The sequence below is a fragment of the Cetorhinus maximus genome, chromosome 14 (assembly GCF_964194155.1).
Source record: "Cetorhinus maximus chromosome 14, sCetMax3.hap1.1, whole genome shotgun sequence".
Lineage (NCBI taxonomy): Eukaryota > Metazoa > Chordata > Chondrichthyes > Lamniformes > Cetorhinidae > Cetorhinus > Cetorhinus maximus.
This window is the reverse complement of record NC_135892.1, coordinates 95,698,018-95,714,438: the sequence shown is the minus strand read 5'-3', so window position 1 is coordinate 95,714,438 and position 16,421 is coordinate 95,698,018. Positions and strand designations below refer to the sequence as shown.

At 43.7% G+C, this 16,421-nt stretch overlaps 1 protein-coding gene and 1 long non-coding RNA gene across 5 annotated transcripts in view; one reads left to right on the top strand and one right to left on the bottom strand.

Moving 5' to 3' along the window:
* The window catches only part of LOC144689842 (uncharacterized), a 48,724-nt gene extending 38,649 nt beyond the window's left edge, over window positions 1-10,075 (bottom strand). The window contains exon 1 of the long non-coding RNA XR_013578722.1: window positions 9,855-10,075. This is a non-coding gene — a long non-coding RNA (uncharacterized LOC144689842). The remainder of the gene's footprint in view (window positions 1-9,854) is intronic.
* The window catches only part of chrm3b (cholinergic receptor, muscarinic 3b), a 1,038,143-nt gene that overhangs the window by 393,419 nt on the left and 628,303 nt on the right, over window positions 1-16,421 (top strand). The window lies entirely within an intron of this gene.

The following is a 16,421-nucleotide window of genomic DNA, read 5'->3' as shown; positions in this document are numbered from 1 at the left end:
CGCTGTGCATCAGCAATATGGGTGCAATCATCTAACCACTTGGAATGAAACCTAAGAAGTTCATACACGAATACACACTTGATTTTCCAACATTTACTTCTGGCCAGCCCTCCCTTCTGATGCACAACGTCTGCAAAATGACCCATCTGGTTCAAGGTTTGATAGGTGACAGATAGAAAGAACATCCTTATGCTATTAATGAGCATACTCTCTTCCAACACCACAAAACCCCAATTACAGTTTTGCTTTGCAAGAAGGAAGAAGGTTAAGATGTTCCCTTTGGGGACGTGATCAGATCCAAGATCCAATTTTGCGAAGGAACCAATCAAGAATGTATTTTTTTTCCCTGCTTATTATTCTTCAAAGCGTTTCTTTTTTTCAAATCCCACTTACTTTCTTTTTACTTTTGCTGCACAAGAGAGATTTAACCTGAGCCTGCAGTCATTTTCCAGATGCTAAGATTCAGCAAAGGAAATTACAAGATATGCTTTTTGTTTTCCTTGGAAGAATGTTAATATTGGTCCAGAAATATTTATATCCAAGCAAGAAAAACGTTCTGTAGAAATGAAACAGATGAAATACAGAAGTAGAAAAACAGTTATTGCAGTTCATAAGCAATTAAATGGTTCTTTTCCAGTTGACTAATTAGTTGCTGCTGCATGTGCCGGAGCAGTAGTTTGGCTCAGGAACATAGAAACAGAAATAGGTCATTTGGTTCATTGAGTCTTCTACTTATTTTCCTGTACTTTCTCAATGAGACTGTATCTCCATCTGTCAGTCTTGAATTCAAATGTATTACTTAATATGTTTTAAATACATCAACCTTTCTTCCACCATTTCATTAATCCGTGTTTGTTTGCCATCAACTGTTTTTCACAATTTGCTGCACCTTTGATCTTAGTATTGTCTGAAAACTAGAATATTTTCCTCCCCTCTATTACTAACTCCACGTTATCAAGTGAAAAGCTGGGATGACTTGAACAACTGGAAGACACCAACAGTTCAATTTTTGTGCCTCTGCGACTGTATTTCTCACTGTGTACAGAAAGGTAGCAGCCGAAATTCAGGGGAATAAATCGCTGACATACCAGCGAAGCCCACCTGCTGTGAATTTTGATTTAGGTGGCTCAGTGCTCCTAATAGAAATAGGTTAAGTATATGAAAAATATTTAACGTAGGATTCTATGCCATAGTTAGGACCAAGATGCCATTTTTTTGTAGCTCAGTGTTTTCACTGCTGATTCCTGAATTCACCCACGAAAGGAAATTTAGCAGCTCTAATTTAAATCACTGTTGATGTTTAGCAGATGTCTTGGCTGTGTTTCCCAGACATTTAGGTGCAGAATTGGTGCTTTTGTTTGTAGGAGGCATAACCTTCAGGTAGCTTAAGGACATGGCTCTTTCTGAAAATTGGAATTCTATTGGGCCATTCTATTCTGTCTAAAGGAAGAGAAGCAGCAGCAACAATTGGAAGGACCATGTTAAGCTGAGGAGAGCAAAGAAGAGCAGTATTGCTCATAGGGAATCTTGCTTTCCAGACAGGGTGTGTGGGCCCGGCGTTATGTATACCTACACCTCAAATGACCAGCACATAAGGAAGCTGCATTTCTCCAGAGAGACTGTCAAAGGCAAGTGTCACCACCTGCACCACAATTTGCAACCCATTGTTAAAGCTGGCACTGCATTACCTGTTGTAGTCTAAGCTACTGAAGTCTTCAACCTCTTCGCTTCTGAGTCCTACCAGGCTGCAATAAGGAATATCAGCACCATCAGTCAGTCTGCAGTTTGTGTTTTCATTAAGCATTGGTATGGTAGCATGATTGCTAAAGCAAACGATTTTATCACATTTACAATGGACAACCAGACAGGACAGACCTGCGGTATTTGTACAGATTGCAGGCTTCCCTAAAGTCCAGTATCTCATTCACTGTACACACATCGACATGTGGGCACTGCCTTCATGCATCACAACTTCCATTCCGTACTAACTTAACTGAAGTATGACCACAAACAACACGTCATGCAGGTCTGTCCCATTTTACCATCAATTACCTTGATGCTCTTGTATTGGTACCAATCCAAGCATTACAGGGTACACTCCACATACAAATATTTCAAAACTGTTCATAATTTTACTAAAAATGTGTACACACTTCTTATAACCTAGGGAAGCACCTTTCTTAAGTGATCTCTTACCTATTTGACTATTTCTACAAGGTGTTTCGTCAGAGGCTTCTTCAGGTACTGAATCAATCCATGTCCACATGCAACAAAATCTGGACAGGATTCAGGCTTGGGCTGATAAGTGGCAAGTAACAATCGCACAGCACAACTGCCAGATAATGACCATCTCCAACAAGAGAGAATCTAACCATCGCCCCTTGACACACAATGGCATTACCATCGCTGAATTCCCCACCATCAACATCCTGAGGGGTTACCATTGACCAGAAACTTTACAGAACTAGCCATGCAATTACTGTGGCTACAAGAGTAGGTCAGAGGCTAGGAATTCTGAACAGAGCAACTCACTTCCTGTCTCCCCAAAGCCTGTCCACCATCTACAAGGCACATGGAATACTCAGCACTGGCCTGGATGAGTGTGGCTAAAAAAAACACTCAAGAAGCTGGACACAATCCAGGACAAAGCAACCCACTTGACTGACATCCATCCACCACCTTAAACATTCACTCTCCCTCCACCAGCAGTGCAAAGTGGCAGCAGTGAGTGCCATCTACAAGATGTACTGCAGAAATTCACCAAGGTTTCTTTGACAGCACCTTCCGAACCTGCGACCTCTACCATCTAGAAGGACAAAGGCAACAGATGTATGGGAACACCACCCCATGCAAGTTCCAAGTCACACATCATCGTGGCTTGGAACTATACCATCGTTCCTTCACTTGGCACTGGATCAAAATACTGGAGCTCTCTTCCTAACAGCACTTTCTCAAAGGGCAATTAAGAATGAGCAACAAATGCAAGCCGTATCAGCAATACTCACATCGCAAGAAAGAATAGAATAAAATGGAGGTGGAAGGAAGATGTTCATGTTTGATAGCTTCATGAACCTCAAGCTGAGAGGGTCTTGCTCTTCATTGGAGCATCTCAGCAGTGGGCCAGAGAGGCTGGGCCAGCTACCATTTGTTTTCTTTTTTTATTATTCTTTCACAGGATGTGGGCGTCACTGGCTAGACCAGCATTTTTATTGTCCATCCCTAATAATGTAGCATTGGTTGAGAAGGTGGCAAGGGTACAGACCTGCTTGGGCCTGATTTTAACTCAGTTTAAGTGATGTTTTTGAGTGAATTAAAATCAGGCCCACTGCCATCCTTGGAGAGGGCAATGTGTTTCACACCCATTGCACATCTGTCCACGCTATAGGGCTGCATCTCAGCACTCCCATGGTTTTATGGGTACAGCGGATTGTAGAACAGGATCCATGATGTGAGTGCAGTCCCTATTCATTCAATCTCCCAACCTGCCCAAGGTTGGTGGAACCTGAAACCTTCATGACGGCAATATGAGCACCCCTGAGGGATACCACTACTGGTAATACAGGCTTCAGCTTCAAGTCCACTGAGATGGCCACTTGATCCATAGTTGACTATGGAGTGATGATGCCATGCACCAAGAATCTCAACAAGTTGGCAGCAATTTCCTGTTACATGTTAGTCAAGGGTGCTGGCTCCCAATCTATCTATTACAACACTTGGATAATTTCAAAGTGATTAGCCAACTGCTTTATTGAAACATGGTCATAAACGCATGAGATTCAAAGTTGGAGAAGGGAAATTTATTTACAATTTCTTCACCAATGAGCACTCCTTCACTAATTTACAGCATGAGTTTGATGAACAGACAAGCTCTCTTTCCTGGGCCCAAAGAATGTGCCAATTCCAACCTCAAAAAAGCTCCTGTTTCCACACAAAGTGGCAGCTCCAGTTCTTATAACTTGACATTTTATGGCCTCTCTGGGTGAGATCACCAATTAGGTTTGAATTCTGGGCAGTTTTGTCCAACAAGGGACTGGGTTGAGAATGCCAATGTTTATTTCACGTGGGTCACTTATATTAGGGACGTGAGACTTTTGTCTTCTCAGTCATCTTCAGCCAGAAGTGCCGAGTGGATGATCCGTCTCAGCCTCTTCCGGAGGTCCCCAGCATCACAGATGCCAGTCTTCAGCCAATTCAATTCACTCTACATGATATCAAGAAATGGCTGAAGGCACTGGACACTGCAAAGGCTATGGGCCCTGACAATATTCCGGCAATAGTGCTGAAGACTTATGCCCCAGGATATGCTGTGGCCCTGGCTAAGCTGATTCAGTAAAGCTAAAACGTTGGCATCTACCCGGCAATGTGGAGAGGTGCTCAGGTATGTCCTGTCCACTAAAAGCAGGACAATTCAGTCTACTCTCAATCATCAACAAAGTGATGGAAGGGGTCATTGACAGTTAATCAAGCAACACTTACTCAGCAATAACCTGCTCACTGATGCTCAGTTTGGGTTCCGCCAGGGCCACTCAGCTTCTGACCACATTACAGCCTTGGTCCAAACATGAGCAAATGAGCTGAAACTAAAAGGTGAGATGAGAGTGACTACCCTTGACATCAAGGCAGCATTTGACCGAGCGTGGCATCAAGGAGCCCTAGCAAAACTGGAGTCAATGGGAATCAGGGGGAAAACTCTCCACTGGCTGGAGTCATACCTAGCACAAAGGGAGATGGTTGTGGTTGTTAGAGGTTGATCATCTCAGTCTTGGGACATTGCTGCAGGAGTTCCTCAAAGTAATATCCTAGGCCCAGCCATCTTTAGCTGCTTTATCAATGACCGTCCCTCCATCATAACGTCAGAAGTGGGGATATTTGCTGCTGATTGCGCAACATTCAGCACCATTTGCGACTCCTCAGATACTAAAGTAGTCCATGTCTATATGCAGCAAGACCTGGACAACACTCAGGCTTGTGCTGATAAATGGCAGGTAACATTCAGGTCACACAGGCACCAGGCAATGACCATCTCCAACAAGAGAAAATCTAACCATCTCCTCTTGACATTCAATAGCATTAGCATCCCTGAATCCCTCTCTCTCAACATTCTGGGGGTTACCATTAACCAGAAACTGAACTGGACTAGCCATATAAACACCTATAAAAGCAGGTCAGAGGCTGGGAATTCTGCAGAGAGTAACTCACTTCCTGACTCCCCAAATCCTGTCCACCATCTACAAGGCTCAAGTCAGGAGTGTGATGGAATACTGTCCACTTGCCTGAATGAGTGCAGCTCTAATACTCCAGGACAAAGCAGCCTGCTTGACTGGCACCCCATCTACCACCTTAAACATTCACTCCCTCCACTGCCAACGCACAATGGCAACAGTGCGTACAATCTACAAGGTGCACTGTAGGAACTCACCAAGGTTCCTTCGATAGCGCCTTTCAAACCCATGACCTCTACCATCTTGAAGGGCAAGGGCTGCAGATGCATGGGAACGCCACCACCTGCAAGTTCCCCTCCAAGCCACTCACCATCCTGACTTGGAAATATGCCGCAGTTCCTTTACTGTCGCTTGGTCAAAATCCTGGAACTCCCTCCCTAACAGCACCGTGGGTGTACCTACACCACAGGGACTGCAGCAGTTCAAGAAGGCAGCTCACCACCATCTTCTGAAGGGCAATAAGGGATGGGCAATAAATCCCACACTCCGTGAAAGAGTAAAAGTCTCTGTTGAATTTGAATCCACTTGAGAGATAACAGACAGTAAGCTATTTTTTTTTGCAAAAACACATATGGTGACAGAGAGAGCTGAGATTTGATTACAGTCCCACCATTTGTCAATATTCTAATCAAGCCAGCTGTTTTTGACTGCACAAAACCAAAAACAACGTACACAGTTATACACAGGAAGTTTTGGGATTGTAGTATTTTAGAAAATTCAAGCGTTTCTCCAACAATTGAGTGAAGAAGTGCACGCTCCTTTAAACTTATTATAACCTTTCTCAGAGGGACAGCGAACACAAAACTGAACCAATCTGAAGCAAAGGCCAAGATTTACGTCAGCTCAGTAGAACACTGCAAATCCAGATTGTTGCAGTGATCTTTTGTATGATTGCAGGAGACAAAAGCAGCACAGCAAATAAGTCATTTGACTTCAAACTGTGTTTAGTATTGTTTGAGAAGGGGCTGGTGGGTCTGCAATGATAACAAAAGCATTAAAAATTTGGCAACATCACCCCTGTTACTCATGATGGATTTTCCCATTGTTTAAATTTGACATTTTGAATGCCACGAAATAATAGGTTTTAAAGAGTTTGCACAGCTATGATAGACGTTAAGTTCTCTACATTAAACCTGGATGTCAAGATCTTGCAATTATTCCAACATGCTATTGTCACTGATTGATATGTTGGATGAAGCGGAGGTTCTTATAACAATGAAAAGGGAAATTTCCCACACATGTAAACACTAAACTTTCCTACTTATTATTTTGCCATTTGACATACCCAATGGACAGCTGTGATAGAAATGAAATATGCTCATAGAATATACAGCACAGAAATAGGCCATTTGGTTGAACCACTCTGTACTGATGTTTGTACTTCACATGAATCTCCTCCCATCTTATCTACCCCATCTCTGCCTTTCAGCATTTCTTTCTATTCCCTTTTCTCTCATATACTCATCTAATTTCCTTATGAAATCATCTAAGCTATTTGCCTCAACCACTTCTTATGGCTGTGAGTTCCACATTCTAACCGCTCACTGAGTGAAGAAATGTCTCCCTATTTCCTACTGGATTTATGAGTGACTAACTTGTATTCGTGGCCCTTAATTTTGGATTCTCCCACATTCTCTCCACATCTAACTTGTCCAACCCATTCATAATTTTAAAGACCTCTATTAGTTTTATGTCTTCTCTTTTCTGATGATAGAAGATCCAACTTGCTCTCAGTTTTGGTACCATTCTTGTAAATCATTATTGTCCCTTTCTCCAGTGTTTCTTTTCTAGCAGGGGAGCCAGAACTGTGCACAGTGCTCTTAAGCGTGGTCTGGCCAGGATCCTTTTGAAATTGAACACGGTCAGGGTGCGGGGGCAGGCCCAACATGCCGACACATAAAATGACGCACAATGACGTCGGGCGTGCATCCCGATGTCATCGTGCGCCATCGCGGTACTTTGTTCAGCGGGCGTGCCTCAAGGAGATTGCTGCACTCTTTTGCATGCATATGTGGGAGATTACACATCTGCGCCCGCTCCCGCTTAATTGGCCCGCCCACATAAAATGGTGGCACGGAGCTAATTGCAGGTGGTGATCAGCTCTGCGCCCGCTCCCACCATAGGAAAAATCCTGGTTAGTGAAACAATGGATATTTGCATTCAAAGGGAAAAGTATAAAGGAGTGAAGGCTGTGTGTAAGGGTAGACATTTTAAGACCTTACAAGTGTGAAAAAGCCTTCAGCATCTATGCCTCAAGCTGCTGTCTTCAAAGGACTGAAGTTAAGAAGACTCACTTTGAACTCGACTTGTTCAGGGTATCATGTTTCTTTTAAAATCTATATATTTTACTGTTGCCTTAACAAAAGTGGAACTGGGAGTTAGATTGATTAGGGGATTTAGAAGTTATCATAGTAGTAATTTGTAGATCTATGTATGTATTTAAAGCCATTTATTAATAAACGTTTAATCTAGTTATGTAAAAACCTTTAACTCTTGGTGGTCTTATTGCTACTGAATTCAGGGCACACATCTCAAAATTTATACAAGCTACAAAACAAGTTTCCCTTTGGGATTTGAACAACTCAGCATGTACCATCGGCTGTGTCATAACAGTAGTGGCCACTGCTGAGGCTGCAGGGAGGCCCATGGAAATTGAATATGGGCACCAGACTCAGATAAGTCCCAGGCTTTTAGAACGAGAAGGTATTGGGCACCCTAGGGAGGGTGGGGGCGGGGGAGAGGGTTTTGGGGGGGGTGGGGTTTGAAGGCCAGGTAGGGAGACACAAAGGGGCTGGTAACATCTTGTGGGGGAGGGGAAGGGGGTGGGTAACCTGATGTGCACAGGGCAACCCCCTGAATGATGTAGCCCCTTTCTGCCCTATTCACGAAGTTGTTAAAAAAAAAAGCTTTCCCACTCACGCTTGCCTGCCACTGCCAATACACCTCGCGGACATTATGGTGGTGGAGGCAGATTGAGGGCCTTAAGTTTGCAGTAATTGACCACTTAAGGCCCTCAATAGGGTGGGCAGGCTAGTGGGCACCTTACCCATCACCCACCACTGCCACCCCATTCCTCCCCACCCCCCACACTATGATACTTGCCTTTATTAGCCGAAGCATAGAATATAAGAACAGGGAGGTTATGTTGGAGCTGTATAAAACGCTAGTTATGCCACAGCTGGAGTATTATGTGAAGTTCTGGTCTCCACACTATAGGAAGGATGTGATTGGACTGGAGAGGGTGCAGAGGAGATTCACGAGGATGTTGCCTGGGCTGGAGAATTTCAGCTATGACGAGAGACTGGATAGGCTAGGGTTGTTTTTCTTAGAGCAGTGAAGGCTGAGGGGGGACCTGATAGAGGTATACAAAATTGTGAGGGGCATAGATAGGGAAGATAGGAAGAAACTTTTCCCCTAAATGGAGGTGTCAGTAGCCAGAGGGCATAGATTTAAGGTAAGGGCAGGAGGTTTAGAGGGGATTTAAGGAAAAAATTTTTCACTCAGAGGGTGGTTGGAATCTGGAATACACGGCCTGAGGGGTGGTAGAGGTAGGAACCCTCACAACATTTAAGAAGTATTTAGATGAGCACTTGAAACGCCATAGCATACAGGGCTACGGGCCGAGTGCTGGTAAATGAGGTTAGAATGGATAGGTGCTTGATGGCCAGCATGGACACGATGGGCCGAAGGGCCTGCTTCTGTGCTGTATAACTCTATGACTTTATGACTCAATGTTATGGGGACCAGGCTGGGAGTGGGTGGAAGGCAGTGGGCTAGCCACCTGACATAGTTTACGTGGTCCCCTGCCAAAAACATACCCAATGGGGGCCGTAAAATCCAGCAAGTCCAATTAGCTCCATTGGACTCATGCTGAGGATCTGCTCAGACTATTTTCATCCCCCTCTTATCCTGGCCGCAGGCCCACATCCCGTTGGATCATGATCTCGTCGGTGCCTTCTGCATGTGTTAAATCATGTTCTTGTTCACTGTCCCAGGAGTTTATTCCATAAATTAACAGTATTTTGTGTGAAAGTAGTCACTCCCCTTATTAAATTTAGCTTTTGGATTTGCTACAGCAATTGAGAGGCTGCCTGAGAAAGGTCTAAGGAATGGAAATACATTAGGAAACTAGGTACAAAGGAAATGTAAATAATATTTTTAAAATTCTTTTGTATTTTCAGACCTTCTTATCTCTTCCCCCTGCAGATTCTTTTAATCATGTTATCTTATTATTTAGATCTGATATTTTACTGAACATAAATCACAAATGACAAATAGACTGGCTAAAAAAGATTCCCACACAAATCACACAGTGCGGGAGGTATACATCATTTTGAATGTTTTTGTTTGCTCTTATACAATATCCTGAATATATTGATTTTGTTTAAGAATGCACTTATATGTATTTTTGTTGGCTGCTAAGCTTAACTTACTCTCAGCACTTCATAACCATTGTTTTAAATATCTTTTCAAAATGAAAGGTATTAAAAATAATGAAGATTCACTTGAACAATATATGCATCTTTTCCCTGTTTCTAAAATATTTGGGGGTGAAACTGGTTTATGCCAGGAGTACAATACAGACTTGGACTAAAGCGGCAGCCGACTTTTCAGCATGTCTGATATACTTACCACTGAAGCTCGCAGAACGATAGTCCAAACTCTTTTTGGAGACTCGTTTCCTTGTCGCTTTCACTTGGTTTGGAATTAAAAATTCCGGCAATATCTTCCAAGTCAATGGGAAATAAAAACTGGTGCTGTGAAACCCAGCTGATTCACTATGAACCTGCTTTGCACTGCTGGCGTCGGCTGCAATTTCACACCCTGGGTACTTGAAAAGCCTATGTTCACATGCCCGGCTGGCAAATTCTTTTGGACCAATGTTGTGAGCAAGCTGAATTAATAGGTGCAGCCTGAAACTCACAAGTGGCTGCGTGGACTGATTGTAATTTAGTCGACATGTTACTGGGAGACTGACTGGATTATGTGCATGCACGTATGTGAGGGAGACCGGAGGGGGGGGTTTACATTACAGGTAGTGTAAAGAGGAGTATGCACCTGCATCAGTTTTATTTTATGGTATTGTTGCTGGGGGGACCTTGGGAAGTAATATTAAAACTGTGGCTGGATAAATACATTGGGCTGGATTTTTACCCTCGAGGCGGGTAGCAGGAGTTAGGAAAATTCCCGACACGGCCTGCCTGTGGAGAAATGCCCAGAAGGATGGGATTCTCATTCCAGGGGGCGCGGGTGCAGGCTCCAGCTGACCTGTGAAAACACTCGGGGCTGTTTAAAAGGCCTGCTTTCATCCCAATGAAAGTAAAAGCAGAATGGCCCTCCTGCCCTCACATCCCCTCACCCACTCACATGCTCCCCATGCCCCATCCATGTCACCTTGTGCCCCCCACCCACCCCCTATGGCCCCTTATGCCCCCATGCAAAGCAATGCTCCCAACCCGGCCCCCGTGTCCCCTCATGAGTCCCATGCCAAGTTATAGTATTTCCATGCCCACTCACTCACTATACACGCTACAGAAGCAATGAACCCTATTGTGTCTGTACGATGTACAGATAAAAAATCTTTTAGAAGTACATTCATTGATAACTTACCACTTTCTTAAAAACCTCTTTTTTTATTACAGTTCAATAAATGTGTCAATCATCCAGAACTTTTCAAAGTATCAAGAGCAGAAACCTCTTTATCTTTTATCTAAATAGGCATTGTGAGATTGACAACATTGATCAGAGAGTCAGAACTGTCAATTAAGCAACGTCTTCTCCGGAGCTCAAGTGTTTCAAAAGGCTAATAGATTTCTGGGCTCTCAGCCAAGCCTCATTATGTAATCTTGGCTGAGAGCCCAAACATCCATCAGAGTACTAAAACACCTGAACTTTTATTGGGCTGTACTAAAAAGGAGTATTTTTTGAGAAGGTGGAAAATTATCAATGAATGACTGTTTTCTCACACTCCTTTAACATATCCTACTGCCATATAGGGTTCATTGCTTCGATACAGTGTATATGGGTGAATGGGCATGGACATGCCATAACTTGGCAAGGGGGCATGAAGGATCATAGGTGTTGTTTTCGGGGTCCTACCTTAGCATGGGGGGCATGGGGGGCCATAGAGCATGGGTGGGGAGTATACCTCAGCATGATGGGGCATAAGGAGGACTATGTGAATTTACCTTTCAAAAGGGCCCCTTATGCCGATTTTGGCTCACAACATCTCTGAGGTGCTGTGAACCATGACTCTTTGAAAAGCTGGCATGGCTCCATGAAAATTGTGGAGGACTAGGGCATGCCTATCCCCACAATGGAACCAACCAGGTTGGGAATGCAGGGTGCGGGCTTATGACCTGAACCAGTGCACACCCTTTAAAGGCCTTGCTGAAAATTTGAAAACCCAGGAATGGAGTCATGAATCCCTGAACCGGGTCCCAGCCGCCAGTTTTAACGGGCTCCTGAGTCATCCCGAATCGGTGAAAATCCAGCTCATTGTGTCAGCTGCCGCTCCTGAACTTGTATGCTCCTGTTCCATGATTGGACATCAATAGTGTTAGCCCATCCTATTTGCAAATGTTACGAGCTGGTGTTCTGGTGCCCTGCTGGCAATATGCATACAATTAGTGATGCCCTGGACATGAAAGAAGCTAACCATTGCTCCATTTTCCTAAGATCTCTATTACTGACTGTTTAGGATGTACCCCTCTGGCGAACAGGGATCCGTGACCTGCTTAAAATAAGTGCATACTGCAAATTGGAAGATGTCTTCTGTAGCAAATTACAAGGAGTTAGTGATAATTCCTGATCTATGCACTAATAGGTAGAACAGAAAACATGAGGTGTAGGGTTAATATTTGTCTTTATCACCTAGGTACAGCATAGGGACAAAATCAGGAAGGAAAGGGTGAACACACACACCTGATTTTTGTTCCATTTAAACTAATAGGGAGAAATCAGGCAGATTGCACTGTGTGCAAATAGAATTGGGGAGTTACAGGCACAGATTGCCTTGTGGGGTTATGATGTTGTGGCAATAACAAAGACCTGGCTTAAGGAAGGGAGAATCTGGGTGTTAAAGATTCCTGTTTACAAGATGTTCAGAAAAGACAGGAATTGGTAAAAAGGAGGAGAGGTGACACTTTTGGTTACGGAGTGAATTGCAGTACTGGGGAAAGAGGATGTGTCAGAGGTTTCAAGCACAGAATCGATTTGGCTAGCGCTAAGGAATAAGAAGAGTGCAATTACATTGCTCGGTGTAATATATGGACCACCGGCTATTGGGAAGCATATAGAGGAACAAATCTGCAAGGAAATTACAGAGAGGTGTAAATATCATAGAGTGGTTATAATGGGGGACTTTAATTACCCGTAAATAGACTAGGATAGTGATAGTGTGAGGTGTCAGTGAAGGACGAGCATTCCTAGATTGTGTTCAGGAGAATTTCCAACAGTAGTATGTGTCCAGTCCAACAAGGCAAGAGGCACTGTTAGACTGGTTCTTGGGAATGAGGTGGGCCAAGTAGATCAAGTGAGAGTGGGGGTTTAGGGGACAGTGATCTTTGTATCATAAGGTTTAGGATGACGGTGGAAAATGACATTGGTCAATCCAGAGTAAGCATAATCAACTGGCAAAGAGCGGACTTCAATGGGGCAAGAACGGAGCTGGGCCGGATAGACTGGAACCTAGTTGGCAGGAAAAACAATAGTTGAGCAATGGGCTACCTTCAAAGAGGATATGGTTTGGGCACAGTCAGGGTATGTTCCCTCAAAAGGGAAAGGTAGGACAAACAAATCCAGAACTCCCTGGATGACAAAGGAGATAGAAATTAAGTTAAAGAAGAAAAAGTGTACTTACGACAGGTGTCAGGTAGCAAATGCAATTGAGAACCAAGCTGAATACAGAAGGTTCAGAAGGGATGTGAAAAAGCAAGTATGAGAAGCAAAGAGGGATTATGAAAAAAGACCGGCAGCTAACATAAAAGGAAATCCCAAAGTATCCTATAAGCATATCAGTAGTAAAAGAGTGGTAAAAGGAGGAGTAGGACCAATTAGGGACCAAAAAGGGGATTTACACATAGAGGCAAGAGGTATGGCTGAGGTGTTAAATGGATACTTTGCATCTGTCTTTACCTACGAGGCAGATGCTGTCCAGGCCATGGTGACAGAGGAAGAAACTCAGTCACTAGACTGAGTTTAAAATTGATAAGAAGGAGGTATTAGATAAGCTGTTGGTACTTAAAGCTGATAAGGCACCAGGACCAAATGAGATGCATCCAAGAATATTGAAGGAAGTGAAAGTGGAAATTGCAGATGCACTCTCCATAATCTTTCAATGTTCCCTGGATTCAGGGGAGGTGCCAGAGGACTGGAGAATTGCCAACATTATGCCCTTATTCAAAAAGGGTTGCAAAGATCTTCCCTGCAATTACAGACCAGTCAGTTTAATTTTGGTGGTGTGGAAACTTCCAGAAACAATTACTCGGGATAGAATTAAAAGTCACATGGAAAAATATGGATTGATTCGGAAGAATCAGTGTGGAATTGTTAAAGGAAAATCATGTCTAACTAACTTGCTGGAGTTTTTTGAAGAGGTAACAGAGATGGTTGATGAGGGCAAGGCCGTTGATGTGATGTACACGGACTTCCAAAAGGCATTCAATACAGTGCCACACAACAGACTTGGGTGGAAAGTTATAGGTCATGGAATAAAAGGGACAGTGTCAATATGGATTCAAAATTGACTGAGGGATAGGAAGTCGAGTGTAATGGTTAGTGGGTATTTTTCAGGCTGGAAGAAGGTTTGTAGTGCAGTTCCCCAGGGGTCGGGATTGGGACCCATGCTTTTCCTGATATATATAAGTGATCTTTATCTTCGTGTGCAGGGGACAATGTCAAAGTTTGCGGATGACACAAAACTTGGGAGAATTTTAAACAGAGGAGGACAGTGTAGAACTTCAAATTAACATAGACACATTGGTGGAGTGGGCAGATAGGTGGCAGATGACGTTCAATGAAGAGAAGTGTGAGGTGATACACTTTGGTACAAAGAACATGGCGAGAAAATATAAAATAAAGGATACTATTCTAAAGGGTATACAAGAGCAGAGAGACCTGGGTGTATATGTACATAAGTCATTAAAGGTGACAGGACAGGTAGAGAGAGCTGTTTCTAAAGCATACGGTATTCTAGGCTTCATTAATAGGGGCATTGAGTACAAGAGCAGAAAAGTTATGTTGAACTTACATAAGATGCTTGCTAAACTTCAGCTAGAGTATTGTGTACAGTTCTGGGTGCCACATTATAGGAAGGATGTGAAAGCATTGGAGAGAGTGCAGAAGAGGTTTACAAGAATGATTCCAGAGATGAGACACTTCAGTTATGAGGAAATATTGGAGAAGTTGGGACTGTTTTCCTTGGAAAGGAGAAGGCTAAGATGAGACTTGATAGAAGTTTTCAAAATCATGAGGGGTCTGGACAGAGTAGATAGGAAGAAACTGTTCCTCCTTGTAAACAGACGGAGAACCAGAGGGCACAGTTTTGAAGTGTTTTGCAAAGGAAACAAATGCAAGGTGAGAAAAAAACTTTTTCACACAGCGAGTGGTTAGGGGTTGGAATGCACTGCCTGGAAGTGTGGTGGAGGCAGGTCCAATTGAGGCATTCAAGAGGGCATTGGATGATTATTTAAATAGAAACAATGTGCAGGGTTAAGGGGAAAAGACAGGGGACTGGCACTAAATTAAAATGCTCAGAGAGTGGGTGCAAACACGACGGGCCGAATGGCCTCCTTCTACACCGTAACAATTCTGTGATTCTGTATCAGGTATGTGGTGCTCCCCATTGATTTTTCTCTCTCTTTCTGTCACCTAGGTTGATGCTTAATTCCAGGTGACAAAGACCAAAAGTTAGTGTGGTAATCCAATAGTGAGATTAGTCAAAGTAGGTTATTTCAATTGTGCACAAACAACGAATAGGTCCGAAAACATTTAGAAAAGTTGGTATACCCTGCCTTCAAAAGGATGTTAATGGATCGGGGAGAATTCAGCGAAGGGCAACAGTGATGTTTTTGAGGCTCTAACGGGCTTGGAGCTTTAGATACGGAACAACTGGAGAAAAGGAAAACGAGCAAGATCATTATCTGGACCTTTATAATGAAGCGCGGCATGAATAATTCAGATGTATACACGTTATTTATAACTCAGAGAGATTTAAAATCAATGCGACTCACATGAAACGGGAAAGTCGGATTTATCCCAGAGTAATTAATATGTGGAATTGACTTGCAGCAAAGATGATGGAAACTATGCTGATTAACTCTTGGAAGAAAAATATATTAACGAAATTACAGATTACTTTCATTTTCATGTGGCAAAGATTATGGAGACAGATAAACAGCAGGAAAACAGAAAGTGCTGGAAATAGGCAGCTGGGTGGTCAGAGCCCGAAGATAAAAGACGCGTTAATAGTTCCAGATCCTTTGGTAGAATTGTTGATGAACCAAAACTCCAACCACTTCTTCTTTCTGATCCCGAAAGACCTGCTATGCGTTTCTTGTACTTTCTGTTTCTTTAATTTCAACGTTCAATACTCCTGCTTTCTCCCATGGCCTCAATTTTTTAATAGGGAGGTGGCAGAGCGCTGAGCGGTGGGCATTGCGGCTGGGGAATGGGATTTCCTTCACGTCCTCTTGAATTTAACGGAAGAGACCTGATTTATCATTTTTTGGGACTCCATTTCTTGCCCATCAGCCAGTTAGATTGAGAGGTTATGTTGGCTCTCGGGCAGGTACACCTGCAGCACCAGCCAGAAAGTGGAGCGGGGGTGTCAGGGGGTGGGAGAGATCAGGGAGTGGGAGAGATCAGGGAATGGGAGAGATCAGGGAATGGGAGAGATCAGGGATGGGGAGAGATCAGGGATGGGGAGAGATCAGGAAGTGGGAGAGATCAGGGATGGGGAGAGATCAGGGAGTGGGAGAAATCAGGGAGTGGGAGAGATCAGGGAGGGGGAGAGATCAGGGAGTGGGATTGATCAGGGAGGGGGAGAGATCAGGGATGGGGAGAGATCAGGGATGGGGAGAGATCAGGGAGTGGGAGAGATCAGGGAGTGGGAGAGATCAGGGATGGGGAGAGATCAGGGATGGGGAAAGATCAGGGAGTGGGAGAGATCAGGGATGGGGAGAGATCAGGGATGGGGAG